Source organism: Arachis hypogaea, chromosome 18, assembly GCF_003086295.3.
Source record: "Arachis hypogaea cultivar Tifrunner chromosome 18, arahy.Tifrunner.gnm2.J5K5, whole genome shotgun sequence".
NCBI lineage: Eukaryota > Viridiplantae > Streptophyta > Magnoliopsida > Fabales > Fabaceae > Arachis > Arachis hypogaea.
This window is the reverse complement of record NC_092053.1, coordinates 28481819-28505845: the sequence shown is the minus strand read 5'-3', so window position 1 is coordinate 28505845 and position 24027 is coordinate 28481819. Positions and strand designations below refer to the sequence as shown.

The 24027-nt window shown below is 35.6% G+C and overlaps 1 non-coding gene across 1 annotated transcript; it reads right to left on the bottom strand.

The window, feature by feature from the left end:
* Window positions 1-23654: 23654 nt before the first annotated feature.
* On the bottom strand, window positions 23655-23763 carry LOC112773789 (small nucleolar RNA R71). Its single transcript, XR_003188319.1, has one exon. It is a non-coding gene; the product is annotated as a small nucleolar RNA R71 (small nucleolar RNA).
* Window positions 23764-24027: the final 264 nt, after the last annotated feature.

Below are 24027 nucleotides of genomic sequence, written 5' to 3'. Positions count from 1 at the left end.
TATGTGCTGTAAAGGTTTTTATTTGTTGATTGAAATGAAAAATATGTTAAGCTGAAAATTGATATAGTGCACTCTAACACTTGAAAGTGCTTTGACAACCAATAAGAAGAAGTTTGAAAGAAGCAATTCACATCATAATACGTCTAAAAATAATTTATAACAATGTTAAGAAGTCTTATAATAGCTTCGCATAACATAATCATGAAAGTAACATCACAAAAGATGACCATCCAAATACAGTATTTGTACAAAATAGAAGTCTTAAAAGTATCTTCCCACAAGCATTACAATATCAAAAGAAGGTGCTCATTTCCATTTTCATTACACAACAAAATAAAACATAGAACTATTCTAGATCATCCCAATGCTTTCCCGTCTTAGGTGCTATTTTGGCCATATACTTCAAAGTCCTTCTTGATGGACTTTGCTGTGTTATTGTGGATGGTCGGGGTTGACTGTTACTGCTGATGCTGGTGCATTTAGCTCTTTTGGATGAGAACTGTGACTGTTGGGTCCCTACATGTGGTACATTATTTTTTCTCTTTGGCTGAGTTCTTGTTGTTGTCTTTGCTACCTTTGCTACTGTTTTGTTAGTATTTGCAGTCCTAGTTGTTCCAACCCTCTTCTTGGATGGTTGCGCTGTATTATTCTACAACCAATAACAAAAAAACAAAGGCATCATGAAATTGATAATAAAATACATACAAGCAATTAGAACCTATATATACAATCCATCCAAATCAACCTTTTTTGTTGAGGCCTCCACCTTGTAATTTCTAGGGCAGGTTCTTTTGTTGTGGCCAAGTGCAAAACAGTAGGAGCATTTTTGTTGTTGTCCTTCCCTGAATAATTTTGAAAGTGGTCCAGTATTCCTTGGCTCATCACCAGCCTTGTTCCTACTTAATTTAGGTCGCCCTTTTGGTTTTCTAAAGACTGGTGGCAGCACATCATCAATCTGAATTCACTCCCACAGATTTGGTCCATTAACAGGGTAGATTATATGTTGATAATAGTTCACATAGGCCTCTTTCTTATAGCAGTTGTTCACATAATTTTTGACATCTAAACACATTTTCCTAATGCAACTCATGGCATGCTCGCAAGGATAACCTGTTAGTTGAAACTTTTTACAGGATCACTCATGATCCTTAAATCCACAACAAACTTGTCTTTATTACCCTGCGTGCAGTGTTGTACACCTCATACTTGTCCCTACCCGCATTGATGGTCATCCACTCCCCATCCTTATCAAACTCTTTTTCAATCTTCTTATTTATTTTGGCAAAATATTTCTAATATAGGTCAGTATACTTTCTCTATTATCAGCCCACCTATTCATGATATAAACCCTAGTCTCTTCTAACATAGTCACTATGGATTTCTCTCTAGCTTCTACTATAACAGAGTTAAAACATTCACACATATTATTAACAAGTACATCATATCTAGGTAAATAACTAAACCTGGACTTACTCCAAAACTTGGCAAGCATCTCCATAAGATGTCTATAAGCTCCTTAATCAACCTGCTATATCTCATTCATTCTTCTCTCCCATTGCTGGACATATGTTGCCTTTACAGCCTTTCATGTAACGACCCAATTTCCAGCATATCATGATCATATTGAAAATCGAGTTTTACTAACTTGTTCCTTAAATAACTATTACTTAATATTAAGCTTGTAACTGAGTTATCACGTAATCGATATATATATATATATATATATATATATATATATATATATGACACTCTGGGACCCGGTCCATTTAGGAAACCCTTAAACTAGTACCCGAACTAGCCTAGCAAAGCTATACAATCTCTAATCTCTTGGTGGATCTAACCAAAAGTGAGAAATTAAACATAAAAGTCTATGCTAAGTTGGAGACGTCCAAAACATGCTGCCCCTCATATCTGTCTATGGTCATGCTCGAAGAAGATCACTTTCGTCTTCATCTGCAGGGGAAAAAGCAGGGGGTAAGAACTGTGGAGTTCTTATTAGGGTCGGGGTAGTTAGTTTAGTCCGTTTTAATACTATACCCAATCAACAGCAACAACTAATAAACACAACAAAGCACAAACACAATCACAGAAAATAGTGTTCACAGGAATTATGCGTAAACAATTATGATGCATGTTTATTCTTAGTACAAGTAATGAGCTCATCTGTTGATTTCTACCCGCTCCCGACACTATCCGGTACTAGTTCCAGACATGGCTTTCCAGTTGGCACAACCCCTGTAAGCAATCTCGCCTTACAGGTGTAGCTATCTATAGCTATTAAATGCCGAACATAACCTATGTAAGCAACTTTACCTTATAGGTGCAGCTCTTTTTAGCTGTTGTATGTTAAGATAAACTTCTGTAAGCAACCTCGCCTTACAGGTGCGGCCCTCTATGGCTGATGTATCCTGGAAAAGAAACTTTCTCAGTGGAATTACCACCATATCTCTGCTCGTTATCAGTAGCAAACAATCATCTCAGGTCGCTCTCAACGAAAAACATCTCTACTCGTTTTTTTTTTGTTTCCATTTTTTTTCTCTTTCTTCAGTCTTTTACTTTATTATTCTTAATATATCAAAACATGTTCGCACTATCGCTCACCTTCCCCTAAATGTTTTATGAAAAGAGAATTATAAAATTTTTAATATAACTCTGTGTTTATAATAATTTTATAAAGTCTTATTGTCTCACTTTTCCTTTCTTATTTAATAAAAATAATGGTTTTAGTAAAAATAACTAAATGAAAATAGATACTAATTAAATTGATATAAGTAAAATAATATTAAAGGAGTATTAATATTCAATGTTTCTAAGTTGATATACCAAAACTAATTTTATTAAAACTTTATTTTTAAACTTTTAGAAATTATACTCTAAACCTCAAACTTTTAAGTATTTTATTTTTAACCCAACAATTTTAGAAAAGTACTAATTAAATCTCATAGATTAATATTCATAAAAGTAACTCTGAATTTTTATAAAAAAATACTCGCACACCCCTAAACGCTTACCTTTTACTCAAAATACCTCTAAACTTATTTATTTATAAAATCAACCTCAATTTTTTTTATAAAAGCACAATTTTATTCTCAAAATAATAATATCATATTGGTAAAAAATACAGTTCTTTAAACACAAAAATCCTTTCTTATAATCTGATCGAAAATATATATGATTTTTAATCTGTTTTCATTTTTAAGGTTACCGATTTTTCACAGTATTTTGTTTAATCTCTCAACCATCAGACCCCATTAATTTTATCAAGTTTTCTCACTGCTAGACAGTCCCAAATTCACTCAAAATACCTCGGTTCTGGGCTGTACCCATAAAGAATGAATCATCAAGCAATCAAAACAACAACAATTTTAATGAAAATCAAGCATAATCTCAATCAAACTCAAACAAAAAATCAATCAAAACAACAATAATTTCAATGAAAATCAAGCATGATCTCAATCAAAATCAAACAAAAAATCAAGCAAAACAACAATCACTTATCACATTAACATTTAATTGGTGCAAAATTACCAAACCCTACCTTCGTATGAAATCAAAAAAATAGAAACTCTAGAAAAGTTTTTTGACCGAACAACTGAAAAAGGAAATGTCAGAAATCGGCTATGCTTTCTAGTGCACCAACCGGCCGAACCATGAAAATTTGGGGGAAACTCCACCGTCAACTTCTCTCAAACAAAAGTGGCGTCAACATGTAGATGAGGAAGATACAAACATTTTAATTGGATTAGATTTTTTATTGAAATTATGGATCACAAGAAATCTAAGCCGGATAGTTTATGTTTCCATGAAGTTCACATTCTCTCTCTTGATTTTCTTTCTTTTCTTTCTCCAAATGGTTCGGATGAATTAAGATGGAATGATGATGATAACTAGTGATTTGATGATTATGTGTCATAGTTATTAAATGGAAGGATTGGGTGTCACAAAACCAAGTTATTGAATCAGCGATTCAAGTGATAAATATCTTAAACGGATAATTATAAAAATTGGGTATATTAAAATACAAGTAATAATATATAAGTTTAAATATATATGAGTTACTAATATAAATAATATTAGTAACTTAATAATAAAAGGTATATGATGGAGCATTAGCAACTCTAAGTCCATCAAAGAGTACCAATATTTATTTATATCGGCGGATATCGAACATGATAATAATAATATTATTATTATTATTTAAACTCTATTATAATTATAGCATATAAAATAAATTAATAACATAATAATAAAATTATATTATCATTTATTTTACTTCGAAACTTGAAATTGACTCGTCAAAATAAAATTAATTGCTGAAAATAACATTTTTCGAAAAATATTATGTTGGCATAAAAATTCAGGTTGTTACATTCCACATAATCAATTTTAAGTTTACACCTGGAAATCTTTTTCTAAAGTTGCTATATAAGTGTTTCACACAGAACTTGTGATCCATGCCAGACAGCAACTCATCAAATGTAGGAATCAATCCCTAGAAAACAAGAATTAAAAACAAAACCAATCAATCTATGAAGTAAATATCCAATTATGGAAACAACAACAAATATGAAATCTAAATGATATGAACCTTTTATTGATCGCTCATGAATGTACATATTCTGATTTTATTAACACCTAAATTATCACACAAATTCAGTAAAAAAACCAAGTCCATGAGTTCTTTGATTCTCTGCTTCAACTACAGCATATGCAATTGATAAAATTTAATCATTGGAGTCCATCCAATAGCTATGAGTAGTTAAACTCCATATGGAGTCTTGATGAAGCTACCATCAAGACCAATCATGGGTCTGCACACCAAAAAGCTCCTTTTGCAAGCATCCAAGCATATGTAAATCCTCTCAAAGGTTAGTCTCATGTCCTTCTCAGGGATTAATGTCTCTAACTGAAACTCAGGAGGTCTCTGAACTTGTATACGAACAGTGGTACCTAGGTTCGACCTCAGTAACCTGGCAGCATAGTCATGTATTCTCCTATATTGCTCTCCATAAGTTCTATTAATCTCATCCAATGCTAACTACTTCACTCTGGCACCTTTAGACTTTGTAAAGTCAACATTCCACTTGCTATGGGCTTTCTTCGTCAAGATTGTTAGCTTGATCTTTGGGTTCTCACAAATCTTCTTCATAAATGCTTTGCTAAGCCATTGAGAAATCATGATTCTAATTTTGTGGACTTGCTACATGTGTATTTTTTATAACAACTTGTCAACTGTCATGTATCATCCTTCTTCATCTTATCGTAGTATACAAACCACTTGTATCTTTCTTTGCATACCGCCATAAACCTACAGCTGTCACACTTAGAAAACCATAATTCTTTACCATTCTACACAGCATAACTAGTTGTACACTCCTTAAAAGGATCCCTGGAAATATATATTGTGCCAACCTCCCATTTATACACCTTCATATCCTTCAAATGTTTGTGCAAAGGGTACTTCCTAAATGAGGGATCACCTTCATCATCACTTACAGGGATCTCCTATAACTCCTCACTATTATATCTATCATCTTCGTCCCTTAAACCAGCAGCCACCATTTTCTCATTTCCCTTGTGATAGTGTCACTGGTCATTTTCTCAACTTCATCAACTGTAACACTTTCTTTCACCTTCTGAGATTCCTTCATGGTTGTGATCTCAACATCAAACAAACTACCATTACCATTCTAGTTATCATCACTGTCATCGAAAGCTCTTTCTACTGCACTGTCTTCAGAATTAAAATCACTCCACCCTTTATCACTATCGAAAGCATCACTTTTAGGCTTATAGCCATCATCCTCAGACTCACCATCACTTCCTGACTCTGACCTCTCTGCAGCTACAGAATCCTCTTCCAATATAGAAGTTGTCCCAACCTGGGCCTTGATCACAACCTAGGCCTTTTTACCAACCTTAGCCTATTCAACAAATTGGGCCTTATGCACCACAAGTGGTCCAGGCCCAACAGCCTTCACAGTTATTTCATTAGCCCCACCACCATCTAACTCTTCAACTTTTTCAATGGTACATGCTCTCCTAGCAATAGTACCATCTTTGTGAACAACAAAAGCTCCACTAGTTTATCCTTTGGTGTGGATTTTTGAATACCATAATTTACCGGTAAGTGCACCGGATCGTATCAAGTAATAACTCATGGTGAGTGAGTGTCGATCCCACGAGGAATAACGGACTAAGCAAGCAATGGTTGATTAGCTAATCTAGTTAGACAAGTTGAAATAAAGGGGTGATGTTCGAATGGCATAAAAAGCAATGAATTAAGGAAACTAACAACAGACAGTTGAGAAAATGGTATGAGAATCGAGTTAAGGTTTTGGAAATATTTAAATGCTTGGATTAATAACAATTGTTAACTACCTTGATCATATAATGATAATGTTAATAGCAAACCCCTGTTGACTAAATTCCTATTCCTAGGCAATCCAATCTCCTCTAATTCAACCGACCGTCAATTCCTTGATTACTCAATTGTATTAGAGGTTTAAGTTCAAATTCCGGTTTACACGCCACATAACCCTAAGAATCCCAAATCAAAGTGCAGTTATATGTCACGTACCACACTAAGTCCAGATAATTAGCAATTGTGAGGAGTTGGTTTTAGGCTATAATTCTAATGATATAACTTTTCTGAGACTCAAATAGAATTCAAGTAGAATTAGCGTTATTTCGCAATAATCACTAATTCCAAAGATAAAGAACGGAACCAATCCTTAAACAATAATAAAGGTATAAATTAAGAGTAGAAAAGTAATTAATTATTCATCCATTCAAGTAAACAGATCTCCTAACCTTAACTATGGAGGTTTACTTGCTCATGGTGTAGAAAATCCTAGCAGAGAAAAATATAAAAGTCTAGAATGAAAAATTAGGAGAAGAGAAGTCCCCGCATGGGCTCATCTAAATCCTATTTATAGTCCTAATTAAAATAGATTTAAAATTTAAATAAAACCCTAAAGGATCTTTTCTAATGGTCTTGTGATTTACAAAATCAAATCTTCCAAAGGTCTTGTTGATTAGTTATAAACGTGGTCTCCATCTCCTTGGTATGTGCTCAGCGCCAAATGCCAGGTTCTGAGCATTTGGCGCCACCCAGGCAGTGAGCTTTACTCTTGCAGAATAGGCTTGGGCGCTAAATGTGGGATGTTTGGCCATTTAGCGCCAGGTCTCCAGAGTCCAACAATAAGTTACGTAGCTTTGGGCGCTAAACGCCGAGTCGTGGCATTTAGCGCTAGCGTTCCTGGGATGAATAGTCCAATTGGGCTCTTCTAGTCATGCATACGCGCAACGCATGCGTACCCACGATCTCCCTTTTGCTCCGGTGATGCATACGCATGGATGATGCGTACGCATGGTCCTCATTTGCTTCTTTATGCCTTCTTTCACCAATTCTTTACCAGAAAACCACCTGAAATGAGTCAAATGCTACACAACTCAAAGCAGTGTCCAATGGGGGCTAATATACTAAAATTCATTAACAAATCAACAGAAAAATTATATAAATGACATAGAAAAGATACCAATGATGCTCACGCATCACAACACCAAGCTTCAAGTGTTACTTGTCCTCAAGCAACTTGAACAATGAAACTAGAAATGGGTTTGATTAGAAGTTAAAGTTTTCTTGAAGCTCATGCTTGTTCCAAGAGTGGGATTTACCAATACCGTAATCATGAATGCATCCTCATTCTTTATTGTTCTTTGAAACTCGGGAATGTCAACAACTCAAAGGAACTATAATCCGAATGATGTTATGAAACCTCACTCCATAAAGTTTGGATTAATCCTTGAATCCATTTCTTTAACTTTAGAGAGAATTCTTTTATTGACAACTCTAATTATTCCATCTCAAGGCAACTCTTGATAGTGAGCTTTCAATCGGTAATCCCAAACCAATTGGTCCAAGTTTCTGGGTGATAAAGCACCTGATAAGAAGTTATTGGGGGCTTAGGGAGTTTAATAAAGACGAAGCATTAACGTCCCAACAGAAGGGTTGGAAGGAGGGTAAGAAAAAGAATGACACAAAAAAAAAGAGATTATTGGCATAAAGAGACACACCCCTAAAGACACAGCGAAAACATAAAGGATAGATAAGGATTTTCCTACTAGACCTCTAAGAAACCTGTTCTTAGCAACCTAGGTCACCACCAGAAGGGATTTCCTATTAGACCTTTAAAGAACCTATCCTTGACAACATAGATCAGAGGGATGAAAATTGAAAGATACTAGCACACAAAATTATTTTAGTGTTAGATCCTTCAATCTTTTTCATGCAACAAGCGAAGCAAATCACTCACCTCACTTAATCACACTAAAAAATGTGCAGAAAGTAACTGGAAATTTTATTCATCAAAGTTATATAAATTGTCTCACCAAAGGTTTTTAAATAGGCCCCTAACAAACTAGCTAAAAGATAAGATAAGATAACTTAATTTAAATCTCCTAAAGATAAGATAACTAATTTAAATCAGATCTGATCTTATTTGATTAGATCAGATTTGATTTAAATTTTAAAATTCTAAAGATATGATAACTAATTTAAATCAAATTTGATCATATTAGATTAGATCAGATTTGATTTAAATTTAAAATTTCTAAAAATACTACTTAGCGAATCAGAACTAAATGAAATCTTCTAACAAACCTTAACAACAAAACAAACTAAAATACAGGCCTAATAATTTCAAAAATTAAATTTGTGTCTTCTACTTAGCCCAATGGGCCTTATGAGTTGTCGCCATTTTAACACCACTATTTTTGAGAAGTACTCTTGGTCTTCTTGATGTCCAAGACTGTAATGGTATAATTCTTCGAGTATTCAAATCTTTGAACATGACGAGATTACTATTTTTCCCCTTAACTCTAAAATAACGAAAATACCCTCCTAACCACGTATCAGCACCCCTCGAATCTAGTGACTCAAGCCTCTCATTGACACAGTTGCACGACAAGCATATAGTTAAAGTTTCAACCATTGATACTTAGAGCTTTGCAATTTTGCTTTCTTTTGGAGAGGGTGCTTTGCACCTTTGAGCCTAGCCGTGACTCTAAATGCTTTGTTTTCAAGCTCTTGCTTGATACATAAGCACAACAAGCACTTGACTAGGGTGCTCTTTGAGCTTATTTTTCTTTCAATTTTCCTAGCCAGTGGTACTGAGAGCCTTTGGCTTCTCTTTTAATCCCTCATTTCTTTTTCTTTTTCTCTCTTTTTCTTATTCTTCTTTTCAATAACTTTTGGTTCAAGGATCAACCTCTTTCTTAGTTATGGAGGTTTCATTACAATTCTCTAAATTTTTGTTCCTCAAGAGTCAACATTCCTCTTGCTCAAGGAACTTTACATATCATTATTCTCTTAATGCATCCATAATCACAATATATAGACCACCACATGGATTATAACAAGATAATAATAAAATAAACTCATCTTTAAATCATAAACACCACTTCCTTTTCTTTTTAATTAATACTTGAGGATGATACATAAGACACCAATTGAAATTTAAAACATAAACTAGAAACAAACTAAACTGAGGGAAATAAATACTAAGAGCAATACATTAATAATAAAATCAGAAAATAGAAAACATAAATAACATAAGGAAGTGGAAACAGAAATAGGATGAAAGGAACTCAACCACCTCAGTCATGTCGGTGGCCATCTCCCTCCTCAGGCTACACTCCATATGGCCCTCTCAGACGCCCAATGTCTTGCCTCACTTGGCAAAGCACATGGCGCTAACTCTCTTGTTCCGCCACAATCTGATGGAGGAGAACACCGTGGCTATCCTGAGTGACTCTCATATGCTTAAGGGATGAGGTCAACTGCTGCCAGTACTCCTAAGGTGGGAAGTAATGCTTTTGAGGAATAAAAGGTGGTGGAGGTGCTGGTTCAGTCTCTTCCTTGGCTTGCCTTCTTGGGACCCTTACTAGCTCTCGTGCATGCTCCATAGTCTTCCACGAGATTAGCCACTCAATGGGGATAAGAAAATCATTATTGATACGGACCCCATCAGCCTCGCAAAGCTGGTATATGAGATGAGGGAAGACCAACTTGGCATGTATGTTGGCATTGGAGGCTATGTTGTAGATTTGTCGTGAAATGATTGGACCCACATCTACCTCAACCTCAGTCAAGATACAGTGGATCAGAATAGCTCTATCTACTGTGCATTCTGAACGGTTGCTTGTCGGGATGATGGAGCGTTGGAGGAACTCCAATCATCCTCTGGCAACTGGGTTGAGATCATGCCTGATAAGAAAATTAATTGGATAGATAAAGGTTTTCCTACTAGACCTCTAAGAAACCTGTTCTTAGCAACCTAGGTCACCAGAAGGATTTTTCCTACTAGACCTCTAAAAAACTTATTCTTAGCAACCTAGGTCACCGGAAGGGTTTTTCCTACTAGACCTTCAAAGAACCTGTCCTTGACAACCTAGATCAGAGGGACAAAAATTGAAAGAGAACACCACACAGATCACCTTAGTGTTGGATCCATCAATCTTCTTCATGCAACAAGCGAAGCAAATTACTCACCTCACTTAATCACACTAAAAAAAACGTGCATAAAGCACTAAAAAAATTTTATTCATCAAAAGTTGTTCCAAATGGTCTCACCAAAGGTGTTTAAATAGGCCCCTGACAAACTAACAAAAAAATAAGATAAGATTTTAAAATATAAATCAGATTTTATCTTAATGGATTAGATCATATTTGATTTAAAATTTAAAATTTCTAAAAATATGATAACTAATTTAAATCATATTTGATCTTAATGGATTAGATTAGATTTGATTTAAATTTAAAATTCCTAAAAATACTACTAAGCAAATCAAAACTAAAGCAAATATTCTAACAAACTTTAACCGCAAAACAAACTAAAATAAAGGCCTATAAAATTCGAATTTTAATGATAAACTATGCCTCCCACTATTTTTGAGACGAGCTCTTGGTCTCCTTGATGTCCAAGATCAGCATGGTATAATTCTTCTAGTATTCAGATCCTTGAATTTGACAAGATTACCATTTTGTCCCTTGTCTCTAACATGACGAAAATACTTTTCTGAGCACGTATCAATGCCGGTTTAGTTGGTTTGGCTGCCTGTCCGAACTGAACTTCCACTGAGCTCCTAGGAGATAAATGTCTGCAATCACCTCATCATACCTCCGGTCCCTGCTCACTCTATCACTATAAGACCTCCTACCATGATTTGGAGGTGGCAGTCAAAGAGCTGCCCTGATCATCCTTGGATTGAAGTCCAAAAATTTCCCTTGCATAAAAGTTTGAAAATTCTTCTCATTTATCCCATGAGCAAGATCCTTGTCGGTGATCCATGCATTACCATAAAAGTTTTGGACCTTCAGCTGGCCTACCTCAGTGTGTGGATTGCTCCGAAGTTGCCAACCTCTTCTTTCAATTTGTTGCTGGATCTCCGGATATTTATCTTCTTTGAGGTCAAACCTTACTTCCGAGATTACTGTCTTCTTACTTGTGATCTCAAAGAAGTGCTCCTCATATAGCTTAGAGGAGAACCTTTTTGAGTCAAAGTTCCTAGTTCGAGGTTCCTTTCCCTTCCTCTTCCTTGAAGAAGATTCTCCTCCCTTTTGCACCATTGATGCAAATATACCAAATGAGCGATACAAAAACACCAAATTTAAAAGTTTTCTCATCCTTGAGCAAAATAAAAGGGAGCAAAGTGGGGGTTTGAAGGGGATAGGTAAAGGAAAAGAGTGGAGATAAAAATGAAGAGAGGGAGGAGGCACGTCCTTGGGGTTTAGGAAAGTAAGAAAGGAAGAAGAAGAAGAGTTGTGATGTGTGGAGTGGGAGTGGTAGGAGGTATTTATAGTGGTGGATGAAGAAAGGTTAATATACCAGGAGGTATGGTGAGATTTGTGGGAGATTTGAATTTGATTTGTGATAGGTAATGGAGAATAGCAGAGAATCATAGGGAAGGTAAAAGATATGATAGGGGTAGATGAGCATTGGGAAGGTAATTGTAGAGATAACCTTAGGAATGATGTAAAAGATTTGAATTCAAATTGAAAGGGGGTGGTTCAGTGCCACCCCTCCCGAGAACATTACACGCTAATGCGTTCCTTCATCGCTCAACGCCACTGACTGGTCGTTCAGCGCCCAACCCCCTTTTTTCTTACAAAACCCCCTGGTGCTAGACGCCCAATGCTGGCACTACATGCCAGGGGTCCAGCAACAAATCCCCATGTTTCAATACCCCGAGCACAAAACGCCAGATTCTGGCGCTCAACACCAGGGTGCCAGTGAGTCTTCCCATTGTTGCGTACACCTTCACACCAGACGCCCAGAACCGATGCTGAACACCAAGGTGGTAGTGGCCATCTTCATCTTTGTGTGTCTTCTGGTGCTAAACGCCAGATCCAGGCATTTAATGCCCAGCCACCTGCATCAAGTTCCTCCACCACAGAGCTCCTGGCTCTTTTCTGAAAGCACCTATTCCTGCTATACTTAGTACATAAGGCTGAAAAACAGAAACTGCAAAGTCTAGAATCAAAATAAATGAAAATGCGATGAGTAAACTATAAATATAGGATACGAGAAGCGTCGAGTTGCCTCCTAACAAGCACTTCTTTAACGTCACTAGCTTGATGGTTCATCCTTGCTACATGGGCATGTGGGCAGTATTATGGAGGTCTATCTCGCTGCCAAGATAATGCTTCAACCGCTGACCATTTACAGTGAATCTCCTGTCATACTTTTCATCTATGATTTCAATATGACCATACGAAGAAACTCTACTGACTAAAAATGGTCCTGACCATTGGGATTTTGACTTGCCAGGAAACAACTTGAGTCTTGAGTTGAACAAAAGGACCTTCTAACCCGGCTTAAACACTCTTGTGGCTATCTTTTTATCATTCCATGCTTTTTCCTTCTGGGCAGATTTTCAAAGCCACAAACTAACCGGCAAGTGCACGGGTCGTACCAAGTAATACCTCAGGTGAGCGAGAGTCGATCCCACGAGGATTGATGGACCAAGAAACAATAATCGAATGATTCACTTAGTCAAACAAGAAGAAAATAGTGTTTTGGGGTTCAAATACATCAAACAGTAAACCAAGAGTTCAAGGAGCAAACAGTGAAGTTGGTGTGAAAACTATGTGAGAGAATAGTTATGGTTTTAGAGATGTTTGTTTTCCGAATTAAGATTTCTTACCAACTATTTTAATCATGCACGATTCAATTCATGGAAAACTGTAATTGACTAAACCTTAATTCCTTAGGGATTTAGTCTCCTCTAACCTAATCAACCGCCAATTCCTTGGTAACTTAATATAGATTAGAGGGTTAGGTTCAAAACTAGTTAATTAGCCATAAAACCCTAATTACCAAAATATAAGAGGATTATATGTCACGTATCCCGTTAATTCCAGGAAATTAGTGATTTAGGAGGAATTTACTTTTAAGCTAATATTCAAGTGAGACAACTTTTCCAAGAATCAACAAGAATTCATGTAGAACAAGAATTATTTTTCAATACACTCAAATTCATAAGATGAAGAACGAAAGTAATCCTTGAATTTAAATCAATACATTAATTAAGATAAAGTGACAATAGTTTTAATCCATAGAATAAAAAGAGCTCATAACCTTAACCAAGGAGGTTTAGTTGCTCATGACTCAAAGAAAAGCTAGGGTTCAAAAGTGTCTAAAAACTGGAATGAGGTAGAAGAGAAGAAAGGAGAGCCCGAAGGGCTGAATCTTTTTCCTTTTATATCTAACCTAGTTTGATTTGAAAATAAAATAAAATAATAATTACTAAGACCCAAAAGATTGTGTTTGGGAATAGAAATAACCAAAACAAAATAAAATATTATAAAAATAACCAAAATCTAACTAATGAAGCCTCTTCGTAAAAGTGGATCCGCGCTATTGGCACTAAATGCCAGGTTCGACGTTTAGCACCCCACGAGGTAGAAAGCTTCCTTTCATTGCTGTCTTCCTGGTGCTAAACGCCAGGCTTGGCGTTTAGCGCCCCACGAGGTAGTGAGTCACGAAGCACCTGGCACTAAACGCCCAGGTCCGCGTTTGGCGCCGCTCGAACAGAATCAAATGGTGAAGTTTCAGGTGTCCTGGCACTAAACGCCAGCGCTGCCTTTACAAAATGGTTGCATACGTTACGAGACACTTGGATGCTAAACGCCGCAGCCCAGCAAATTCAAAATTCTTCTCTTTTCTTGCACACGAACTCTGCCGAACCGATCCAAACTTCACCTGAAATAATTAAAACAGTAGAGTGACTCAAAGTAGCATTCAAATAGGCTTCAAACACTAAAATATCAATAAAACTCAATAAATTCATATCCAAAATTGTAAGAAAATAAAGAAAAGATGCTCACGCATTACCTTCTCCTTGTAGAGCTTAGCGTTTTCATAAGCCGTGTTCCGAAACTCACCAAGCTGATTGAGTTGAAGAAGTCTTTCTCACCAGCAGCCTTGGCATCAAAGTATAGGAACTTTGTTATCAAGTGACAGGCCTTACCATAAACCAACTGGTATGGGGACATGCCGATGGGGGTCTTGAAAGCTAACCGATAAGCCCAGAGAGTGTCATCAAATCCTCCTAATCCAGTCATTTCTTGAAGTACTGACGGTCTTTTCTAGAATCTGTTTGAGTTCTCTATTTAAGACCTCAGCGTGTCCACTTGTCTGAGGGTGGTAGGTGGTGGCAACCTTATGTTGGACTCCATACTTCTGAAGAAGTGAATCGAGCTGTTTATTATAGAAGTGACTTTCACCATTGCTGATTAATGTCCTCGGGACACCAAACCTATGGAATATGTTCCTCTGAAGGATGGTCATCACAACTCGAGCGTCTTTGGTGGGTAAAGCTAAGCCTCTACCCACTTGGAGACATAGTCGACAACTACTAGTATGTAGTTACTTGAGAACGAGAGAGAAAAGGGTCCCATGAAATCAATCTCCCCATACATAGAACAACTCAATCTCCAATATAGCCTATTGTGACATCTCATTGTGTTTAGGTAGATTCCCAACCCTTTGGCATTAGTCATGGTTCCTCACAAATTCTCTGTCATCATTGAACAAAGGTAGGCCAATAGAAACCGCACTGAAAAACTTTTGCCACGGTCCTTTCTCCACCAAAATGACCACCATACTCAAAACCATGACAGTGCCAAAGCACAGCTCTTGTTTCTTCCTCCGGAATACACCTACGGATGAGTCCATCTGAGCATCTCTTAAACCAATAAGGTTCCTCCCACAAGTAATGCTTGGCATCATGTAGCAACTTTTTGACTTGTTGCTTGGTGAATTCAGCGGGAATAAACCTGCTAGCCTTATAATTTGTAATATCTGCAAACCATGGGGCTCTGAATATGGCAAAGAGCTGCTCGTCAGGGAAGGCTTCATTTACCAAGATAGGATTGACCATAGTTTCTTCAAGCTCAATTTGGGAGAAGTGGGATTTTTTGTATCTCTTCTGTCTCTGATCTTAATATCAAATTCTTGAAGAAGGAGTAGCCATCTAATTAACTTGGGCTTAGCATCCTGTTTGGTCAAAAGATACTTCAAAACAACATGATCAGTGTAAACTATAACTTTTGAACCAATGGAAGAGGACCTAAACTTGTCAAAAGCATATACTACAGCTAATAATTCTTTTTCTGTGGTTGTGTAATTCTTTTGAGCATTATTTAAGATGCGACTAGCATAGTGAATGACATGGACAAGCTTGTCTTGCCTCTGCCGTCAAGACAGCTCCAATGGCATGATCACTGACATCACACATCAGCTCAAATGGCATATCCCAGTAAGGAGGAGCTATGATAGGTGCAGAGACAAGTTTTGCTTTTAGAGTTTTGAATGCATGCAGACAGTCATTATCAAAGCAAAAAGGTACATCTGCAACTAAAATATTACTCAGAGGTCTGGTTATTTTTGAAAAATCTTTTATGAACCTCCAATAAAATCCTACATGGCCTAAAAAACTTCGTATTACCTTTACATTAGCCGGTGCCCAAGGACAATACCTTCAGTTACCATGAAATTGTATTTTTTTCACTTTAAAACAAGGTTTTTCTCTTGGCACCATTTCAAAACTAAGGATAGATGGTGTAACCAGGAATAAAAAGAATTTCCAAACACAGAAAAATCATCCATAAATACCTCAATAAACTTTTCAATCATGTCATAGAATATGAAAAGCATGCACCTTTGAAAAGTTATTGGGACATTGCATAACCCAAATGGCATTGATGAGAGGATTATTGTGGGTCTAAAATTTTACACTAGAAAAGAGCTTCTTCGTTGATAGCATAGTCTAAACCGGCAATCAATCCTCACATCAAAGTTTAAATAAAGGTTGTCATTTAAGTCAAACCAATATAAAAAACTTAGAGTATTAAAACTCGGATCGTCTCCGTAGGAATTGCAATCGAATGCTCAATTATTGGCAATAAGTGAAAAAGAGTATGATGGCAAGAGACAAGTAATGTAAATAGTAAGGAATTAAAGAAACAAGCAATAACTAAATATCAAACATAATCAAACTCAAGGCAATTAATCAAAAGAAAGGAAAATTCAAATACTAAGGAACCTCTTGGCAAGGATTGAGAGTTAAGGCTACCTATCCTAATAATTGACCACAAACATAGATGATTATGAAGAGTTAATCCTACTTAGTCAACCCTAACATTGAAGATAAATCAAATAGGCATAATTGATCTCAATCCACAAATCCTAGTCAACTCACTAATTAACTTAGTGAAAGACTAGCGTTAGTTGGAAAACAAAGCAACTAACAACCCTAATCTATCAACCAATATTATACATCAATGACTCAAGGTCACTGAAGTCCTCAATCCCAAGCCAAGAGTGTGAAAAACTATACTAAAACTAACCCAAGCATTTTATCAAACACTTAGTGTGCATAAAAAGAAAATCATATTAAATTGCAATAATAATAAAATCTAAAGCTACCAAATATAAGAAAATAATAATAATAACAACTCAATTAAACATCAATAAACATAAAAATATCAAATTGCATTAAATGAAATTGAAATTAACAAGGTTTCATAAGATCAAAAGTAACAAAATGAAGGAAATAACAAGTAAAACTAAGAGACCAAAGATGTAATAATAAAAAATTATAAGGAAAACTAAATCAAGACAAGTATCAAAACATATATCTAAGAGAAATTTAAATAATCTACCCTAAATTCTAGAGATAAGAGAGAGCTTATCTCTCTAGAAAATTACCTAAAATATGTTCTAAACTAAACCTAATTGCTCTCCTTTGTTCCCTCTTGAATTTGGCTTGAAATAGCTTCAGAAATGAGTTGGATTGGGCTTTGGAAGCCCAAAAATTGCTGCCCCTGTTTTGCATTTAATAAAGTCACGTGCCAAGACTTGTGCGTACGCACACTGGCGGAATCTCGTCTCATACATATGCATACATGACCTTGAAAAGCTCCAAACTCTATTTCTTCACAAATTCTCTACTTTTGCATGCTTTTTCCTCACTTCTTCAATCCATATTTGCCTTATAAGCCTGAAATCACTCAACAAACACATCAAGGCATCGAATGGGATGGAAGTGAATAAAATTTAACAATTATAAGGCCTAAAAAGCATGTTTTTACTTTCAAGCACAATTTAGGAGAAAATCATGAAACTATACTATTTCAATGAATAAATGCGAGAAAAGTTAATAAAATCCACTCAATTAAAGCAAGTAAATACCATAAAATGTGGATTCATCACATCCCCACACTTAAATAATAGCATGTCCTCATATTATACATCAAGAAGGATACAAGAAAGGGGTACCAATATTTATTCAATGCAAGTAAACTACCTATATGCAATCTATTTAAATGCATGTAACTACTTGATTAAAATAAATCAATTTCTAAGAGTACATATATAAACATAAGGGCTAAAGCAAGCACAACCAAGTCAAATCCACAATTGAATTGAGTCCTAGAAAAGAATTTATAAACTTGCAAGATAGGAAATAGTTATAGGTGGAAACATAGAATTGAGCAATCGAACCCCTCATTGGATGTGTATACACTCTAATCGCTCAAGTGTATAGGGTTGATTCACTCAATTCTCCTCTAATCATGCTTTCTAAAATTTGTTTTTCATCTAACAATCAACAATTATTCAATGCATGCATAAAAATATGATCAAGTGAGATTGAAATTTGAATCCTTGATTAACTTAAATTTTCTACCTAACCTATGACAACCTATTTAATTCTAATGCAAAATTAGCTACCCATTATTCACTTTTTCATACATTCATGCATTCCCTTTTTAATCACAACACATATGCATTGTTATTATTACTTTACTTTTGGGCATTTTGTCCCCTTTTTATTGCTTTCTTTTTCTCTTTTTTTTTCTTTTTCTTTTCCTTCTTTTTTTTTTTTTAATTCGAATGTATGAGTATGTACCCAATTCCCAAGATCTTCAACAAAAATACAAAAATATACTTTTATCTCAACCAATGTTCCCAAACTTCTCCACACTTACATGATACACACTCTCACTAGCCTAAGCTAATCAAAGATCTATATTAAGGACATTTATCATTTTCACTCAAGGGTAGTAATGTGCTAAAATAAAGAACAAAAGGAGATTAAAATAGGTTCAAAATTAGTTAACAAAGATGGATAAAAGGGTAAGGCTATTTGGGCAAGTGAGCTATTTGAAATGAAGGCCTCAATCATATAAATGCATATATACACAGAATAATGGACATAAAGAATCAAACAAATCAAAGATTGCAATCATAGAAAGAGAATAACACACACAAGAATAAAAATAGTGGTTATATGATGCAACCACACAATTAGGCTCAAAACTCACAAGGTTGTGTGTTCTTAGCTCAAAACCCATGTTCCACAATATATAATCCAAGCAAATTTCAATGCAAGATCTCAACTCAAATCAATTAGGATGTCAATGCTCTATATAGGAATGGTCTTGAAAATTTTTATTATTTTGACTAAACTTATTATTTATATGAAAGGAAATGCATTAAACTAAGAAAATGCAATTGAAGCTCTAAAATATATACAAACTAAGAAAAAATAAAATGTGAAAGTGTTTGGGATTAGAATTTTTCTACCCAAGATTGCCGATCGGTCAGACGACCTCCCCACACTTAAAGGTTTGCACTGTCCTCAGTGCATTCAGAGATAAGCAAGGGGGTATGGTGACTATACGGATTGCCACCTTTGGCTGGTGGGTCAATCGGCTGCTGCATGTTCTTTCTCTCGCTTCTCTTGTTGCTTATGGTGAATCATCCTAAAAGATAGGAAACAGGATAGTAATACAAGTACATGTAAAAGCAAGGAAGCATAGACTATTGGAATGAGGAAAGAATCGTTAAAATAAAGTGAGTGAATAAGTTTAAGACATGAAGGAAATAAGTGTGTGAATTCTAAGTTGCTCGCGGTTTAGAAAACACACACTAGCATAGAAAGCTATGTCACAATTATACACAAGAAGTATGCACTTCACTCATTCTAGTGTGCTTGAGATACTTTAAAGAAAACTTGTTGATTGAGACAAGCAAACAAGCAATAAAGAATCATGAAATCATTCAAGCAAAACTCAAGCGATTGTGAAAGGATAATGGATGAAAATTGGTTGATATGCAAGAGAATTTAATGAACCAAATGAAATATAGAACTCACACATCAAGCAATGCCACACTTTGAAGTTTGTTTGCTTCACGTAATTGACATGAAGTGGAAAACATGATTGCTATATAACTTAGAAAAAGAGAGATATAAGATGGGATCAATCGCATAGCAAGCATGGTCCACAAAGCTTAAAAAGCTCAAAAAATGTCACTAAGTGAGCTTACAATCCAATTTCACAATTCCTTAATTTTAATGCATCAACTAGATGACGTAAATAAAAATCAACCATAAACAAGCATCACCTAATAAAAAATGTATCAACTACATACAATTGCCTAATAATAGATAGTGAATTCAAATTACATGGTGGCTAGCTACAACATGCAATTTAGAAATCCGACAATATTCTTGAAGGCAATGTCATAAGTACTTGGTATGTACAAATGTCCAACATTCAAAATTCAACACCAAGCAGCAAAGTATGACCTCAATAAAGATATCCAACAATAATTCAGCAGCAATATCTCAACAGAATCAGCAAATCAAATCAATAATCCAACACTTATCACCAAAATCTAACATATACTAACAACCTAATCTACTAAAATAGAAAATTAAACTAACTAACTAAAAAATGGAGACGATGGTGGATGGTGAGTGATGATGAAGTGGGAGAGAAGAGAAGGAGAGACATGGAAAAAGAAGAATAGAAAAGGAAGAAGAAGAAAAGAAGTGGGGTGGTGGTAATAAAAGGATTGTGCATACGCATACATAGCCTTGCGTACGCACAAAAGGTGAAAAATGGAAGGTGTGTACACGCACAACAGTGGGTGTGGGCACCCGACAAAGAGTGAAAAACTATTTGTGCGTACGCACACTAAGGGTTTTTTTTTTAAAAGGTTAAGGGACATGTGTGAGCACGCACAGGTTGCTGCGCACGCACCCGGCAGGGAGCGTAAAAATAAGTTCGCGTACCCAGCTATGTGTGCGCACACAAATCTTATAGGAATTGGCTAAGTGTGCATACCCACAGGTATGTGCGTACACACAAAACTCTATTTTTGCAAAATTTAAGAAGGCACCAAACATGATAACCAACAAAGTTTTTCAACCCCAAAACATATTATTCCTCAAGAATACATGATCAAAACAAAAATCCAACTAAACTAAGCTAAAGCAAAATGATCAAAATTTAATCAAACAAAATCTAAAAGAAAAGAGGAGTTAGAAGGATGTCACCATGGTGGGGTGTCTCTCACCTAGCACTTTTGTTTATTGTCCTTAAGTTGGACAATTGGGGATGCCCTTGCTATGGTGGCTTGTACTTGAATTCTTTCTTGAATCCCTACCAATGTTTGCATTTCCAATAGTCTCTGGGTAAAGTCGATCTTCTTGTTGACTCATGTGATTCTATCTGGGTGGCAAGTGATGCGTGAGCATCTTTCCTATCTTTTCCTAGTGAATTTGCATCTAATTTGTTGAGTTTAATAAAGAATTAATTATATTTTAGCTATTATGGACGCTACTTTGAGTCTTTCGCAATTTTGTTTATTTTAGGTAGCATTCGGCGAAATTTGATGGAGTTTCAGCAGCACAAGAATCAAAGGAGATGGTAGCGAGGAGCGACGCGTATGCGTGACTGACGCGTACGCGTGATTTGAAGATTTGCACAACGACGCGTCCGCATGACCGACGCGTCCGCGTGACTCACGAAAAAGACCATCAACGCATACGCGTGACTGACGCATACGCGTGACATGTGTCACATGCAAAAAACGCAGAAAAACGCTGAGAGCAATTTCTGGGCTGTTTTGACCCAGTTTCCAACTCAGAAAACACAAATTAGGAGCTGCAGAATGGACAAAGCAAGTGGTCCCCACCCATCAGCTGAAGACTTGTTAATTAATTCAAATTTAAATTCAAATTTGATTTTAGGAAAATATATTATTTTAATTTTAATTTTAAATATTATATTTTAAATTTATTAGGATTAGTTATAAAAAGGGGAGAATTCTACCTAATCCCATCAAATTGGAACTCAGTACATTTTACCTGAATCCTTATTTTCTACTCTGAACCATGAGCAACTAATCCTCCATTGTTAAGGTTAGGAACTCTGTCTATTGTATGGATTGATAATATTATTTTTCTATTTTAATTCATGTTTTGCTTTATATTTCAATAATTGTTTTCGTTCTTTATTTTATGAATATGGGTGGAACGGAAGTATGACCCATGTTCTATTTGAGTTCTTGTATAACTTGGAAAAGCTCTTTACTTGAACAATAGCTTAAAAAAATATTATCCTGAATTTCTAATTGTTTGTATTTAACGGGATACGTGACATATAATCCCTTTATTTTTGGACAATTAGGATTCTTGTGGCATATAAACTGGAATTTGATCATCACCCTCTAATTGGAATTAATTGACCAAGGAATTGACAGTTGATGAATTTTAGAGGAGACTAGGAAGGTCTAAAGAATTAGGGTCTAGTCACAAATAGTTTGCCATGAATTAAATCTTGCATTATTAAAATAGTTAATAAGAAAAGTCAATTCAGAAAATAGATAACTCTAAAACCTTAACTGCCTCCTCAATATTTTATTCCCAACTTATTTATCTGCCTATCTTTAATATTCTAAATTTACTGTTTATTGCTTTTGAACTTCCAAACACTATTTTCTGTCTGTCTAACTAATCCTATCAAACGCTATTGTTGCTTAATCCATCAATCCTCGTGGGATCGACTCTTACTCACGTAAGGTATTACTTGGTACGACCCGGTGCACTTGCCGGTAAGTTAGTGGGTTACAAATACCGCACCAAGTTTTTGGCGCCATTGTCGGGGATTCATTGTGATTGACAACTACTCGTTATTTGATTTCTTATATTAGATAATTTTTCTTTTAATTAGTTTTAACTTAGTATTATTAATTTTTATTTTTATTTTTATTTTATTTTTTTTCTTTTCCCCGTGCGTTTCGTCTTGTTTCCCCGTTCCCCCTGTCCCCGTTTTCTTTATTATTTTACTTCCTTTAAATTTTTTTATTTTATTTATTTAAATCTCGTCATTTTTATTTTATTTTATTTTTCTTTTCAGTTTTTTTTTTTTTGTTTTACTTTGTTTCTTTTTTGTTATTTTTTTAATTTTTTATATTCTATTAGTTTTATTTTTTTATCTTAAAAAAATAGCACTAAAATTTTTTTTAATTTCTGAAATTAAGTTTGGTGTCCCTATTTATTTTTATTTCAATTTTTCTGTTTATTTTTTCTTTTAAATTTTTGAAATTTTTTTTATTTATTTTCAGTTATTATTTTTGAAATTTGTATTTATTTATTTAGTATTTTTATTTTATTATTTTACACAGGTTACCTCATAGGGACTTCTCTGCACTCTGACGTAGAGAGTCCCATCTTTTCTTGTCTTCTGTTTGTTTATGCGTAGGAATAGAGACAAAGAACATCTATTAGACTTTGATCCTGAACCTGAAAGAACTTTCAGGCAGCGTTTGCAATAAGCAAGACTTTACAAGGCTGCAGAGTCCACTATGGATCCTAACAATAATGCTAATGCCAATGTGGCAAATCTGAATGGGGATGAGCAACAAAGGAGAGTGCTTGGCTCTTATTCTGCCCCTACTGCAGATCTTTATCGAAAAAGTATTGTGGTGCCTCTTATAGCTGCAAGCAACTTTGAGTTGAAGCCACAATTGGTCACTCTGGTGCAATAAAATTGCCAGTATTATGGACTTCCTCATGAAGACCCAAATAAATTCATATATGATTTTCTGCAGATTTGCGATACTGTGAAGACAAATGGAGTGAACCCATAGGTGTACAAACTGATGCTCTTCCCATTTGCTCTGAGGGATAAAGCAAAGCTATGGCTAGATTCCCAACCAAAGGAGAGTTTGAATACTTGGGAAAAGGTTGTTACAGAATTTCTCACTAAATTTTTCCCACCAAAGAAGCTGACTAAGCTTAGATTGGAGGTTCATACTTTCAGGCAGAAGGAGGGTGAAACTCTTTATGAAGCTTGGGAGAGATACAAGCTACTGACTAGGCAATGCCCTCCGAACATGTTCTCCAAATGGACCCAACTAGATATCTTTTATGAACGTTTGGGTGAGATGTCCAAGATGAGCCTAGACACTTCTGCAGGCAGTTCACTGCACAAGAAGAAGACACCAGAGGAGACTATTGAGTTGATTGAATTGGTTGCAAGCAACCAATATTTATACACATCTAACAGGAATCCTGTGATCTCTAAGACCCCTCAGAAGAGAGGTGTGTTGGAAGTAGAAGCTGTTAATGCTCTTCTTGCTCAGAACAAACTGATGTCTCAGCAAA